At 37.8% G+C, this 16,997-nt stretch overlaps 1 protein-coding gene across 10 annotated transcripts in view; it reads right to left on the reverse strand.

Annotated features, from left to right (window-relative positions):
• Rapgef2 (Rap guanine nucleotide exchange factor 2) overlaps positions 1–16,997 on the reverse strand; it is a 265,529-nt gene that overhangs the window by 221,280 nt on the left and 27,252 nt on the right. The gene's annotated exons all lie outside the window — the stretch shown is intronic.

The following is a 16,997-nucleotide window of genomic DNA, read 5'->3' on the forward strand; positions in this document are numbered from 1 at the left end:
AGAAGAAGCCAGATAACCAAATTAAAAGCAGAGATTAACCAATTAGAAAATCAGAAAACCATAACCAAAATAAACCAAACAAAAAGCTGGTTCTTTGAAAAAATAAACAAAATTGATGGCCCATTGGCTAGATTAATTAAAAAAAGAAGAGAGGAAACCCATATTAATAGGATTAGGGATGCCACGGGAAACATCACCACACGTACCCAAGATATCCAAACAATTCTAACAGACTACTTTCAAAAGCTATACTCTCTAAAGGAAGAAAATCGGGCAGAAATGGATGCATTTTTAGAGAAATACAAGTTGCCCAAACTGAGCAAAGAAGAAGTTAACCAATTAAATAAGCCAATATCCTATAATGAGATACAGGAAGCTATCAAAAGTCTTCCAACAAAAAAAAGCCCAGGACCAGATGGATTCACAGCAGAATTCTATAAGACCTTTAAACAAGAACTAATACCCATACTCCTCAAGCTCTTCAGAGAAACAGAGAAGGAAGGAGCTATCCCAAACTCATTCTACGAAGCCAATATCACACTCATCCCCAAACCAGGCAAAGACCCAACCAAAAAGGAGAATTACAGGCCAATCTCCTTGATGAACACAGATGCAAAGATCCTTAACAAGATTCTAGCTAACAGAATCCAGAAACACATAAAAAAAATAATTCACTATGACCAGGTAGGCTTCATCCCAGAGACACAGGGATGGTTTAACATACGTAAGTCAATAAATGTAATCCAACATATCAACAGAGCCAAGGTCAAGAATCACATGATTATCACTACAGATGCAGAAAAGGCCTTTGACAAAATTCAACATTCATTCATGCTAAAAGCTCTGGAGAAAATAGGAATAGAAGGAACATTTCTAAAAACAATAAAAGCCATTTATGACAGACCAATAGCCAATATTATACTTAATGGGGAAAAGCTACAACCAATTCTCCTAAAATCAGGAACAAGGCAAGGATGCCCACTGTCTCCACTCCTCTTCAATATAGTCCTAGAACCCTTAGCCAGGGCAATAAGGCAAGAAAAAGACATTAAAGGGATCCGCATAGGGAAAGAAGAAGTTAAACTATCCCTTTTTGCAGACGACATGATACTATACCTCCACGATCCCAAAAACTCCATCCCCAAACTCTTAGAAATCATAAATCACTTCGGCAAAATAGCAGGATACAAAATAAACCCACAAAAATCAGTTGCCTTGGGGCTGGGAAGGTGGCTCAGTGGTAGAGCACTTGCCTTGCATGCTCGAGGCCCTGGGTTCGATTCCTCAGCACCACATAAGCAAAAAGAAAAAAAGCCGGAAGTGGCGCTGTGGCTCAAGTGGTAGAGCGCTAGCCTTGAGCTGAAGAGCTGAGGGACAGCGCCCAGGCCCAGAGTTCAGGCTCCACGACCGGACCCAAAAAAAAAAAAAAAAATCAGTTGCCTTCCTATACACTGATAATGTACAGGAAGAGAGGGAAATAAAGGGAGCAACCCCATTCACAATAACCTCCCGAAAAATAAAATATTTAGGAATTAACCTAACCAAAGATGTAAAAGAACTATTTAATGAGAACTATAAAAAGTTAAAGAAAGAAATTGCAGAAGACACTAGGAAATGGAAAGACCTCCCATGCTCCTGCATAGGCAGACTTAATATAGTAAAGATGGTAATACTTCCAAAACTAATATACAAATTCAACGCAATTCCTATTAAAATCCCAATGACGTACATCACTGAAATACAGAAAACAGTCCAAAAATTCATATGGAACAACAAAAGACCTAGAATAGCCAAAACAATTCCAGGGGATAAAGACAATATGGGAGGGATATCCATGCCGAACTTCAAACTCTACTACAGAGCTATAATAACAAAGACAGCATGGTACTGGCACAAAAACAGACCCGAAGACCAATGGAACAGAATAGAAGATCCAGAAATAAATCCACAGGCCTACAGCCAGCTGATATTCGACAAAGGAGCCAAAGACATACAATGGAAGAAACACAGCCTCTTCAACCGCTGGTGCTGGGAAAACTGGGCAGCCACATGCAGAAAACTAAAAGTGGACCCCAGCCTATCACCATGCACCAACATCAACTCAAAATGGATTAAAGACCTTAACATTAAACCTGAATCTCTGAAACTACTGCAGGACAGAGTAGGAGAGACACTTGAACTAATAGGCACAGGAAGGAACTTCCTGAACAGAGTCCCAGGGTCACAACAAATTGGAGAGAGACTCGACAAATGGGACTACCTTAAAATAAAAAGCTTCTGCACAGATAAAGCTATCGCAACCAAGCTAGAAAGACAACCAACTAATTGGGAAAAAATATTTACCAGCAATATATCAGACAAGGGGTTAACATCCTGTATATACAGGGAACTCAAGAAACTAATCCCTCCCAAACCTAACAAACCAATTACTAAATGGGCAAGGGAACTAAAGAGGGACTTCTCAAATGAAGAAATAAAAATGGCAAAGAAACACATGAGGAAATGTTCATCATCCCTGGTGGTGAAGGAAATGCAAATAAAGACAACCCTGAGATACCACCTTACCCCAGTCAGAATGTCCCACATCCACAAATCAGCCAACGACAAATGCTGGAGGGGATGTGGAGAACGAGGAACGCTATTACACTGCTGGTGGGAATGTACACTCATACAACCACTTTGGAAAGCAGTCTGGAGGGTCCTTAGAAAGCTAAAGATTGACCTCCCTTATGACCCAGTCATACCACTTCTAGGCATCTACCCTGAACAACAGGAACCAATATACAAGGACACGTGCACCTCCATGTTTATTGCAGCACTGTTCGCAATAGCTAGGATATGGAAACAACCTAGATGCCCCACCACAGATGAATGGATCCAAAAATTGTGGTATCTATACACAATGGAATATTATGCAGCCATTAGAAATGACAAAATAATGGCATTTGCAGGGAAATGGATGGAGCTAGAAGGAATCATGTTGAGCGAGGTAAGCCAAGAACGAAGAGACAAACAGTACATGGTCTCCCTGATAAGTGGATGATGAATCCAAAATGTTAGGTGATATGACAAAACTAACAGGACTTAAGAAACAAAGAACTCCCACTCATCTGGTTGAACCACTACTAAATATCCCCATGCTGCTGATCACATATATGGTATATAACATATGAGCACCGTTATATATTACAGACTGTGATAGACAATTTGTTCCAGGAAAGTTAGAATGAACTTGTGACTTTAAATGAGCATCATTATTCCACAATACTGTGAATTTCCGGAAATTAAGTAATCACTTAATCACGATCAAAAAAAAAAAAAAAAGAACCTTGGGGAAGGGAGGGAGGGAGAGGATGGTAGGGGGAAAACAATGGAGGGGGTAACAATGTTCAAGAGGAAGTGGAAGTGTACTCATTACCTCACTCATGTAACTGTAACCCTCTGTATAGTATCTTTACAATAAAAAAAATAAAAAAAAAAATAAAAATAAAAATAAAAAATAAAAAATAAAAAAATAAATTTTACCTCTTCATGCCCAAAGACATTTCTTTTTTGTTTTTACTAAGTCAGAAATATTCTTCTGGTAAGTCAGCCCTTCCTCCACAGCAGATGTCCTGTGAAACTGACTCATGAAATGCAGATGGAGAACTGAAATATTGGATCATCTGGTTTCATCCAGTTGCCCACATATCAGTAGGATTTTTCCATCCCATAATTTGTTTTCAAATACTCCAAATGAAGTAGTTAATTGGTTTTATCAGAGATCTACCAGAATTCATTATACACAAGGAAATGTTCATTTGTCCAAGTTACAGAGCCATTAACTTCTGACTGTAACAAAATGAAAAGGATTGACCAAGATATTACCATTGATATACACAGTTACTATGTTCCTACTCTACCTGAATTCTTCTCTTGCCAGGACACAAGAACCAAGGTCAACTTAGCTGCCCTAAATTTCTAATAACATATTTGGTACTTCGGCCAGGAAGTTAGGGATCAATTACTTCTTTTTCTGACTTAAGCTCACCAAAAGGTAACATCACAAATTTTTAATGTTCTAAGTAGCATTACAGTGCCTCTTTTTTACTTTCAAAATCAAAGAAAAATAAATCAAGCCATTTTAAGAACTTTTGCAGATAATATTCTTTAAAGAAGATAGCCATTCACATCATCTTACATGTTCACAGAGTTCAAAAAGGTAACACTTAGGTCTACAGACTCAGGAGGTATATGGGAATAGTTACATGTGCACACAAGCCCCAAGAGTGATATCCTAAGAAAGTATGTCTCTTATATCACTGATTCCTTAAGTTTTCAGGATCCCATGGTTGGGCCTGTCTTTCCACTTTACATTAACATTTCTAAATGAAATACAACTACTTAAAATTATCTTTGATGTCCGTCCCTCACAGTATAACCCCTGTTTTCACTGTATTTGATGTTGATATAATTTGGGGAAGGGAAGGACAAAACAAATTGTTTAAATAGGGATACAGATTGACCCATTGCAACAATGAGATGTGCAAGATGCTATGTCGAAAAACGAACTTCACAAACTGAGGAGGTGGTAGGGAAGGGATGGTAGGGAAAAAACCAAGGAGGAGGCAACAATGCTGGATAAGAAATGTACTCATTACCTTGCTCATGTAACTGTAACCCCTCTGTACAGTATTTTTACAATAAAAACCTTTAAAAAAAAAAAAAGATTTCAATCAGTTCATGGTCCTTCCTTGAAGTTAGGTTCATGGAAAGGATCCATGTTATTGCTTAAAAATAATAGAGGAGTGTCTATTGCTGATTGCCCATAATCCTAGCTACTCAGAAGACTGAGATCTGAGGATCACAGATGAAAACCAGCCTGGATGGAAAACTCTGTGAGACTACTGTCTTCAATTAACAGCAAAATTCCAGAATCGGGGGTATGGCTTACATGGTTAAATAATTATTTTTAGTTACTTTTAAAAATGTTCTAGCCTGAACATATTTTAAGTTAATGAACTTTGGAAAAACCTTTACTTCTATTTTTCAATGTGTATCTTATTAAAGCTACCTTTTACTTATAATGGTCTGGGAAGGTGGCTCTGCGGTAGTGTGCTTGCCTTGCATGCATGAGGAACTGGGTTCAATTCCTCAGCACCACATAACCAGAAAAAGCCAGAAGTGGCGCTGTGGCTCCAGTGGAAGAGCACTAGCCTTGAGCTGAAGAGCTGAGGGACAGCACCCAGACCCAGAGTTCAGACCCCATGACCAGCAAAAAAAAAAAATTATATTTAATGATTGGCGAGTAATTGTAGAAAATATGTACAATCTTACTCAGAATAATGCAATGCTATCTAAACACTATAATACAATTTTCACTTCTGAGATTAGCCAAATTGAAAGTTTAATAAAAATCCATTGTTAGGTTCTCATACACTATTGATAAAAACAAAAGTTTGTAGAGTGAGAGAGCCAGTGAGTGACCCACATCTGTGATACAAGCTACTCAGGAAGCTGAGATCAGATGATTTCAACACAAAGCCAGCCTGGGCAGAAAAGTCCCTGAAACACCAGTAAAAAATAAGGCTTGAGGCATATACAATACATATGCATGTTAAACACATTTAGTAATTGCACTACTAGATATCTAATCTATACCTCATTTCATAAAAAGCATCATCAAGCAAGTGTGCGCTCATGTAAGGGGACACAGAATCTGAAAACGGACTAAAGTGCATCCAATGTGACATACATATCCTCTGCTCAGAATAAGGCTGACCTCTGAATCATTTCACCGCAATATTTAAAAAAGAACTATGTATACACAATGATTATCTAAATAGACTAGTAGCACTGTAAATTATTTTTCCTCATTTATATAAGAGGATGTTAGAGATATTTATGAAGAAGAGACATTATTTTATTTGTAGTTAAGACACTAAATTGGTATTTAAACTGTGACTGAGAATCTTTCTTCATATGACTCCCATAATTATAATAGTCTCTATAATATGACCTGTTTATCTACTTTTTCACTTTCCCACAGGATCCTGAATTCTCTGGTATTTTTAAGACATAAAGCTGTCACTATACAATCTAACATCTAGCAATTACAAAAAAGAGATCCCAAAATTAAGAAATGATATTACTAGAATTAATTATAAGTATGTATATCTTCTGAAAGCACTTGCTTTAAAAAGAGAAAGAGAAAGCCAGCCACCGGTGGCTCACACTTGTAATCCTAGCTACTCAGGAGGCTGAGGATCATGATTCAAAGCCAGTCCGGGCAGAAAAGCCCATGAAAATCTTATCTCCAATAAACCACCAAAAAACTGGAAGTGTAGCTGTAGCTCAAGTGGTAGAGCACTAGCCTTACTGAAGAGCTGAGATACAGCGCCAAGGCCCAGAGTTCAAGCCCCATGACCAAACAAGAGAGAGAAAGAGACAGAAACAGAGACAGAGAGAGAGACAGAGAGACAGAGAGACAGAGGCTCATTTGTTTATTTAAATGATTTCTGACAAGAGGGAGCTTTCTCAACTTCCCTGACACATAAACATATAAACACATGAATAGCCAGTGCTAATGTCTCCTGCCTATAATCCTAGATACCCTAGATACTCAAGAGGCTGAGATCTGAAAAGACCATGGGTTGAAGCCAGCCCAGGCAGAAGAGTTTTTGAGATTCCATCTCCAATTAACCGGCAAAATGTTGGCTGGGTAATGGCTCAAGTGGCAGAGTAACAACCATAAACAACCAAGTCAAACCAGAGCAGGAGGCCTTGAGTTCAGGTTCTGGTACCAGGGAAAAGGGAAGGAAGGAAGGAAAGAGGGAAGGAGGGAAGGAGGGAGGGAGGGAGGGAGGGAGGGAGGGAGGGAGGGAGGGAGGAAGGAAGGAAGGAAGGAAGGAAGGAAGGAAGGAAGGAAGGAAGGAAGGAAGGAAGGAAATATGAAACTTTATCATACTAAACTATACTATACCTGTATAACTCTTAAGTGAAAAATTGCCAGGCCTGGTAATACATATCTGTAATTCTAGAACTGGGGAAGTAGAGGTAGAAGAATCTTGAATTCAAGCATATTCTAGGCTACATAGGGAGAACCCTCTCAAAACATAAAAAAAAATTAAAGTATCCTCTTACTTAGGGATACAATCTAAACTCTAAAGCTAAACACAACTAATCTGTGAAATATAACTGAATTAAGTGTTTAGCCTTTAATCTTTAAAAGAAATCCTATTAAATATAATTCTTACTCATAACTATATTCAAAGGGAAGACCAAGTGGCAGTAGATACAGCATTCTTATTAAGGTCCTCTTAGTGGTGAAGCATTCCACAACTGAAACTGTAAGCATAGAGCATCATTTCCCTTTCAAAATCTCTCAGCATACAATTCCTGTTTACTGGATCTCTTTCTTCCTGTTCAATGACTCCACCCCTATTCACACACACACACACACACACACACACACACACAAACTGAAGGAATCTATTTTTAGCACACACATTCACTGAGCTATTTCTATTTAATCAACAGGATGCAAAGTTGTTTATGCCTGGCAAAAACCTGCCTGCTTTGTTCACTGTCCACTAATTGAGCAAGAGAAATCTCTTAACAAATCTTATTTACCGAATAATTTTGAGCCCAATAGTCATATTTCAGGATTCAAAAGTATCAAAATAACCTTTAAGAAAAATAAATGTGGGCTGGGAAGGTGGCTCAGTGGTAGAGTGCTTGCCTTGCATGCATGAGGCCCTGGGTTCAATTCCTCAGCACCACATAAGCAGAAAAGGAAGAAAGTGGTACTGGGGCTCAAGTGGTAAAGCACTAGCCTTGAGCTGAAGAGCTGAGGGACAGTGCCCAGGAACAGGCGTCAGGAGCCACAACTGGCAGAAGAAAGGAAGGAAGGAAGGAAGGAAGGAAGGAAGGAAGGAAGGAAGGAAGGAAGGAAGGAAGGAAGGAAGGAAGGAAGGAAGGAAGGAAGGAAGGAAGGAAGGAAGGAAGGAAGGAAGGAAGGGGGAGAGAGAGAGAGAGAGAGCGGGAGAGAGAGAGAGAGAGAGAGAGAGAGAGAGAGAGAGAGAGAGAGAGAGAGAGAGAGAGAGAGAGAGAATGTTCCATGTGGTACTGGAAAATATAGTTCAGTGCACACTCTGACTGGATTTGTTCCTCAACCACCACCAAAAGAAAGGTTTCACATAATTTTAAATAAAGGAAAATACTGCTCAACCTATGTTTTAAATGCTTTTATTTCCCTACTATATAGGATGTTCTTCTCCAAACACCAAATGTTAAAGAACTATAATCTGGAATGAGACTGAAGAGAGCATGCAGAAGAGGCTTCTGGGAAAGCAACAAGGTTTTCTGCACAGCAAGGTAGCTCGAGTCTATCATTTGACATTGCTTTCTCAAATCCTTTCTTCCTGGGCACTGCCTCTCACTGCACCCACAATGTCCCATGCATTCTTTTTTCTTCTATGTACACTATCCTCAGTGGGCTGAGTTCCCAGTACTATGCCTTTCTCATCTGATACTCCAACACATCCTCACAGCACAGGGCTACACACATCTGCCATGAGCCAGAGTGCTCAGGTGTTCAGGTGTGTCCTTCCTAAAAATTTACAGCATGACATGTGTGATTTAACCATTACTACAAACACCACAATCCAACTGCAACAATTGCTTGAGACTCTATTTCATGGGGAGTTTATAATGTTGTCTTGCTCTATATGAATTTTTTATTGTCAGAGAAATCTTCATGTATTAATTAAATTGTGTGTCCTTTCAATAAATACGAGCTAACTTGAATATCACTGGTCCTATTATTTTTGGTTCAAATGGTCTCAAAAGAGCTTTATGTTCTAGTAAGGTATACAAATAGAACGAAAATGGGATATGAGATTATTACACTGAATTTTTAGTCCTTTTAACCATCCAAACAAGATATAGATGCAAAATATAAAATTCTAAATAAAATACAAAAATTCTATCTTCAGAATTTTACCAATATATATTCTACTCATACATATTAAGCTTTCTATTTAAGCCAATTAACTCACCACTGGAAAACACTTCATTCTTATTAATGCTACTAGTGGAATTTATACACTCAATTCAAAGAGATTAAACAGCATGGGTTTTTGAGGTTTGGCCTACATCGTAAGGTATAAAATAAGTCTTACCTTCCTCGCATTCGCCCAAATTTCAAAATGTGAACGATAAACCTGTATTCAATATGGTAGTGAAAACTATAATCAAACTGTAGCAGTACTTCTAACTTAAATTTAAACTTGATCAGTTAGACACTAATATGAAGTCTACCTTTCTAGTTTCTATCAAAAAGAGATTACAGTATATCAGTGCTTCTTCTGATGCTTGGGGAGGGGGAAGAGAATAGGACTCCATCCAAACCAGGTCCCAGCTCTTTTCAGCAACAGGGAAAGGGACAGAAACCAAATCAGTAAAAGCTTTAGAGACATCTTTTTCTTCAACTATGTCCCTGCCATCTATCAGGTATTATGTGCCACCACACTCATTAACATTATACTAATTGGTAATTTAGTTTCCAATAAAGTCAATGCTAAGCAAATTTATAATGCAACTGAATCTGCTTGGGGGCACATTTACTCTTCTTTAGAAAAAAGTAATAACTCTAACACAATGCTAATCATAAATAATTTCCTAATTCACTGAATCAGTTTCATCAGGATAAAGAATTTTTTTAAGAATTAAAGTTACTCTTTTTGCTGACAGGTAATGAATTGCATATATTTTTTTAGTACTCTATAATGTAGGAGTTTCTGAAATATAAACTTTCCTTCCTAGTTAAGTTTAAATCTTTGTAGATATTCTCACAAAGTCACCCTGTACTGACAGTTCAAATATAAAGAGGCAAAAAAACTATGCTCTTTCTCCTTTCTTTTGTGCCAGTACCAGGACCTGAACTCAAGGCCTCAAGCTCCTGCTTGGCTTTTTCACTCACAGCTAGTGTTCTACTACTTGAGGCACCAATCCAGAACTTTTGCAGGTTAACTATAAACTCTCTCAAATTTTTTTGCCTAAGCTAACTTCAAACCATGACTCTCACATCTCAGCCTTCTGAATAGACAGGTTTGCAGGTGTGAGCCATGGTCAGCAGAGTAAAGAGCTACATTCTTTTCACACACACAAGGGAAAAGCAAAACAACTCCAGTTATGTTTAAGAAACCACAGATTAAACTGTATTCCTCCAAAATTCCTGTTACTGAAGCCCTAATCCCCTCATATGATCACATTGAACATAGCAGTCTTTGAGGGTAGTGAAAATTAATGAGATGGATTCATGAGGGGGTAGGATGCTGATCCAACAGGATTAGTGTAGTTGTAAAAGAAAAGGCAGAGAGAAGGGTGAAAGATATGTAGAGAAAAAAAAGGAGAGAGAAAGATAGAGAGGCAGAGAAAATGACAGAAAGAAAGACTTACTGTTATACCCCTTCCTCATCCCTACACTAGGGATGCACTACAAAAGCCCACAGCGAAGTAGTAGTCTAGGTGCCAGGATATAGGATCTCAGCAGAAATTAATGGGCTATGATCTTCATCTTGGACTTCTAGCCCCCAGAACAACAAATTTCTGTTATTTAAGCCAACTGGTCTGTGGCATTTGGGAGTGGCAATCCTTACTATGTTAAAAACGCATGGAATTTTATACTTGGAAAGGTTGGGGAGGCTGGAGATGCAGCAATATTAAAACATGCCTTCCAATTCCCAGCAGCACACAAAAAAAGTTGAAATTTATCATATATAAGTTGTATCTGACTTTTACACCCAACTTAGCTGAATCCTTATGCACAAAAAGAACAAAAAAATGTTGTAATACCCATAGTACAACAATAACTATCACTGGAACTGCAAGCACTTTCATCTCAGCACCAAAAACTCTGCAATGGTAACATGGATGTGTGCCCACACTTAAAACAAGGGAGCTCTTGGGCTGACCTAGGAAGACCTTCAAATTATACTTTATGGGAAATAAGCAAGGGCAAGTACATAGACCAAGGGAAGCACACAGACATATGTAGATATATATAATTTGGTGATAGGGAAAAAAATATATATTATGGGGGCCTGTATATGGACTTGTCTTCAATGTCTCAAAGCACCTAGTCACCCACCATCATTAGGGAAGTGAGAATTTGGCAGAAAGGGACAAGGGAGGAAAAAAAGAGTCTCCTCCATAATACACCTTTTTATATTTTTGTTTGTGAACTATGCAACACACAACACACACATACACCAGCACATTTTAAAATTTTTAAACACTGAATTTTAAAACATATATAGTTTAAGTATTATAGGTTATATACACCGAAGTTCACTTGCAAGCTAAACCACTACCCTCATGGAAAAAAGAAACAGTACAATGCTTAACTCTCCAACTCACTAATTTGTTAAAATACACCTACTGAAATCACAAGACTTCTGTTGATGCAGTCTACATGAATTTGGATCCTCTTTGGAGAAGATTACCATCTGCCAAACTTGTCCTCCAACCTTTTTAGTCAACACTAAAAACCCAGGGTCGAACCTGCATCCCTGAGATTAACAAAGTAATTCCACTGAAATAGAGGTGTGTCGATACTATATTCATGACAAGCCAGCAGATGACTAGCTGTGCTACCTGCTGAGAAACAACGGTCACTCTTCCAAGAAAGGAAAGTTGAAAGGCATCAATTTAGTCCAAGGTTCTCTAGCCTGAGGCACCCCAAAGAACTCAAATGGACTACCAACTTGCCAAAATTCCTAAAGTTCCACAAAGACTGCCCCTTTATGATAATAACAAGGTGGGGGAGTGGGAAGCTCGGACAAAATACCAATAGCAACTAATCAGAAGTTATCAAGATAGCACATTAAAGTCCTTAATACGGTATCTGGCTACAAAATAATCAGTCAATCTTAGATGTTATTAAAACCATCATATGAACCTTTCTATCAGGTAACTTAAAGTAAAATAGGCTACATACAGTTAAAAATAATGAGTCAGTGACTCAGACTTTAATGATAATGAAATAACTTGTTTTATGAAATTTTTCAAAATCAAAATACTATAAAAGTAAATTAAATTAAAACTTAGTAGTCAGTTGTGGTACCACTTTCCAGTAATCTCTGCATTCAGGAGACAGAGGCAGGAGGTTTGTGAGTTCAAGGCCAACCTGGGCCATGCACACCAAAACCTTGTCTACAAAAAATAAATATAACTGCTAACACCCAGTGATAGTAATCTATTTAAGCCTGAATCTAATTTTAAAACAGAACTTCCAGCCCTACTGTACTCATAAGTCTAATTTTTTTAATATATTTTAATTAAATTATCACTTTAGACTTAAAATTTATTTCCAAAGTAACCTAGGACAGTATTCTAAATAAAGAAAAATATCCTTCACTTTGTAAAAGTCCTCACTAAGGAGATAGAAAAAAATAAGGACTTTGAAATCAGACATTTACATGTTCTTAGCCAATTGGTCATTTGCAAAACTGGCATCTCCTATATTACTAAAGTATGAACTAAATAAATCATGTTAAAAAAAAAAAACTAAGTAAAAACACATAGGCAGCAGGGCACCAGTGGCTCATGCCTGTAGTCCAAGCTGCTCAGGAGGCTGAGATCTCCCTGAGGATCGTGGTTCAAAGCCAGCCTGCGGAGGAAAGTCTATGAGACTCTATCTCCAATAAACCACCAGAAAACCAGAAGTGGTACTGTGGCTCAAGTGATAGAGCACTCACCTTGAGCTGAAGAGCTCAGGGACAGTGTCCAGGCCCAGAGTTCAAGGCCCATGACCGGAGGAGGAAAAAAAAAAAAAAAAAAAAAAAAAACATAGGCAACAGTCAGGCCATGACATTAAATATCAGTTGCCTCACCACATCACTTCTAGGTTTTCTTTCTTAGCCATGTACTCCCTAAATATAAAATTATGGAAACAACACAACTCTTTTAAGTATCACTAACAGGTGACCTGAGAGAGCTAATATAGCACTTTCAGAAAGGACTCTTTAAGAAAAAGTGGTAGAGGACTTAGGCTGAGTTCAATCCCTAACACCCACCCAAAAAAAAACAGATTCAACCATCATAGGCTGATGTTGAGATTAGTAAATCAAGTGCTGACAAATGAAAGTACATTGTGCCTAGAACAGGCTCCATCTACCAAAGTTTCATTTATTATTTTTACTGCTTGAACTGAGGTGTGAATAAGGGCAAAGCCTGGCTATATACCACCACCATGCCTCTCCCACCATCCATGCTACAATTTCAAATCAACAGTCACTAACCCACAAAGAACCTCAGCTTTCACAATGAACAGGAGCTATTCAGTGATGATGTTAGACATTAATGTCATGTACTAATGTACATAAATACAAAAAGACAAAAAAAACTACAAATTCAATATGATGTAGCTTTTTTTCAGTACACTAATGTGTAGGGAAAAAATGTGCTGCAAAATGTGAAGGCTTGAAATCTCTGGCTTATGAAATTACAAAATGATTTTTTCTTATCTTTTAATATAATTTTTTGCAAAGAACATATTCCTTTTATAGTAAGGAGAAAAACACTAGTATTGCAAAAGAAAATAAAAACCACATTGATTTGTTTTGATATAACAGATAAAAAAAGATAACTAGCAGCATAACACATAATGCAAAGTTTCTGCTGTCTTTCAATGTAAAATCTTAATAGTATATAGAAACAATTCAAACTCCTTTCCAAGTGCTTCAGAAGAAGGACTTGATCACCATAAAATCCCCTTGCATGACTAATAGATGATGATGATGATGATGATGATGATGATGATGATGATGATGATGATGATGATGATGATGATGATACTAAAGAGTTGGGGGTGTAGCACATTGGTAGAGTTGCATGAGGCTCTGGTTCCATCATCAGTACCTCAAAGAATATAAAAATAAGAAATACCTCTTCTGGGCACAGCCATGAGATCCCTATCCCACAATCTTACTCCTATTACACATGCATGCTTTCATATCATAAAATTACACATCTTGTTACTCTGAAAAGCATGCAATCCAATAAACCCACTTGGAACAGAACACAAATAGACATGTACACATATGGAAAGGCTTTTCCTCTTTAGAAAGTGCAGAAGTTCTTAAGTAAACCTATCAAAAATATATGATATACACTGGTATATTTTTACAAAATAGCTCTTTGAAAGTTCTTTACAAAAGTAAACACCATAACTGTACTTCTAAAATGACCCAGAGAAGTACTAACCTGAACAACAAAATTAAGAAATAATTTTAAAACATGGTCTTGTTGCTTTGTACATGCCCAAAAGAAGCCAAATATTATAATATTAGGCTGTCAATTTTATAAATTTCTCACAATTCCTTCTGGCACTAATACTTTTATTATATCAGTGATAATAAGGCTTTGCAGTGCTGTAAACTTTTTCATTTGCAAAGTGCTTCCTCATACATTAGATCTATTTGAGCCTCACAACTACCTTGAAAAACTGGTACAGCAAGCAGTATATTCCCCTTTGCAGATAAGAAAACTGAGAGCCAATGAAAATTATCGAAGTCATTCAGGATACCAAATAGAACACAGTCTCTGTATCCTCTCTGTCTCTCTCCCCCCTTTCTCCCTCTAGCTCTCAGTCAGCTCCTCTTCCTTACTACAACAGACCTCAAACAATATTAAAGCTAATGCAAAGTAAAAATATTACTAATTTCAACACTTTCCTAGGATATTACAAGACAATGAATATGAACTTAGTATCTCCAAACTTCTGATATCCAACATGAATTCAGCAAGGGAAGAGATGACATTAATCAAGATGCACTATACTCATAAAGACACATAATAAATGTAATTGAAACCCCTTTGTACAACTAAGTATAATTTTTTAAACAAGTAAATAAAACAAAAAGTTCAGAATCCAATGAAAGCAAAATGTGCATTTCTGAACATAATAAAAGGAGATGAAGTATAGAGCACAGTACATCATAATGCCATGTCTGGAATTCAAGCTCTTACATTTGGCTTACTTTTGTGACTAAGTAAAATTTGAATTACAAGCCCTAACATCAAGCAATTTAACAAATTTTAACAATTCTAACAAACAACAAAGTTGTTTGTTTGTTTGTTTGTTTTTGGAGGGGGGGGTCATCGGACTTGAACTCAGGGCCTGGCCAATGTCCCTGAGTCCTTTTGTGTTCTAGGCTAGCACTCTACCATTTTGAACCGCAGCGCCACTTCCAGTTTTTGAGTAATTAGAGGTAAAAGTCTCACAGGGACTTTGCTGCCTGGGCTGGCTTTGAACCACAATCCTCAGATCTTAGCCTCCTGGGCAGCTAGGATTAGCCACTAGTGCTCAGTTTTTACTCAGATTTAAAATAATTACAAGCCTAATTAATGCTATATCCACACAATAAATAGATGGGTGAAGGTGTAGCTTAGTTGTAGAATACTTATCCCACATGGATGAAGCCCTAGTAAACTGTAGCAAACTAGGATGAAACTCATCAGTATTGTTTATTCCATTTCTATGATACTCTCTAACACATAATTTACACATATAATACACAAAATTCAAAAGCGCTTTCCACATCAAAAATTTTGTAGTTTAAGAGAAGACATAGAACTGAGGGAGTGGCTCAAGTTGGTGAAGCGCTTTGCCTATCAACCATGTAGGGGGAGCTTTGAGTTCAAACCCCAGCACCACCAATAATAGAGAGGGACAGAAAGGAGAGAGGAGAGATGGAGAGAAGGGGGAGAGAAAGAGTCAGAGAGAGAGAGAGAGAGAGAGAGAGAGAGAGAGAGAGAGAGAAAGAGACAGAGACAGAGACAGAAACAGAAACAGAGACAGAGACAGAGACAGAGAAAGAATGTGTGCATCTAATAATTATGAAATTAAGATCAAAAGTTTTGCCGGGCACTGGTAGCTCACACCTGTAATCCTAGCTAGCTACTCAGGAGGCTGAGATCTGAGGATTGCAGTTCCAAGACAGCCTGGTCAAGAAAGTCCAAGAGTCTCTATTACCAAACCACCAGAAGTAGAGTTTTGGCTCAAGTGGTAGAACATCAGCCTTGAGTAAAAAAGCAGGGACAACACCCAGGTCCTGAGTTGAAGCCCCAGGACATACACAAAAGCTGAAAATGATAAGAATCTCATAAAATTCAACCTCCAGGCCAAGTAACCAGAAAAACGCTTCATGTAGGAAGAAACATTAAGCTAGTCTTCAAAAAACTGACCCAGACAGGTTGAAGAAAGGAGAACTGCATTTTACCAAGAGTTAAAAGGGGGACAATCAACAGCCCTGGATATGATGGCATTTAGTATGGAGGAAGACTTCCAAAAAACAATAACCCCACTAAACCTCCAAAATTCCAGTTACCACTTTACAAAATAAATTCCAACAAAGCAGCCATTTACCTAGGAGATAATTCAAGAACACTATTTTTTGTGGTTTGCCAGTAAGATTCTAGACAATATCCACATGAATGGATTCTCTTGACAGTGAAAAATGAGGCTTGAGGGTGGGGAGGGAGCGGTATTTGTCTCTAAGAAAACCATTCTAAATGGATAGGTCCACAAAATCATTTTCCCCTTTCTGGAAGCTATGATCTTATCATTAACTGAGAAAAACAGAGGGAAGGACATTAGAACACAGCCTAAATGCAGAGGAAGTACACATTTTCCATACAGACATTTTCACAACCAGCAAACAGGAATCTCCCTCTAATGAGTTAAAATGAAAACTCTGAGAAAGTCTTGCAATCTTTAGAATCAAATGACAGGGAGGGACTATTTCCTCCCCTCTAATCCTGGACAGAAGATAAGGTAAGTGACATATTACAATTAAAATCATTTAGACTGTTTCACATATAAAGGAAAATGAAAGGGCTTTTTTGTTTGTTTTTAAGGGACAGATCTCGTGTTAGGGATGTAGCTCAGAGGTGGAACACTTGCCTAGCTAACTAAGGTCTTGAATCCCCAGCACTGAAAAAATAGATAGATA

This window comes from Dipodomys merriami, unplaced genomic scaffold (assembly GCF_024711535.1).
Source record: "Dipodomys merriami isolate MVZ:Mamm:240054 unplaced genomic scaffold, mDipMer1.0.p SCAF_9, whole genome shotgun sequence".
Lineage (NCBI taxonomy): Eukaryota > Metazoa > Chordata > Mammalia > Rodentia > Heteromyidae > Dipodomys > Dipodomys merriami.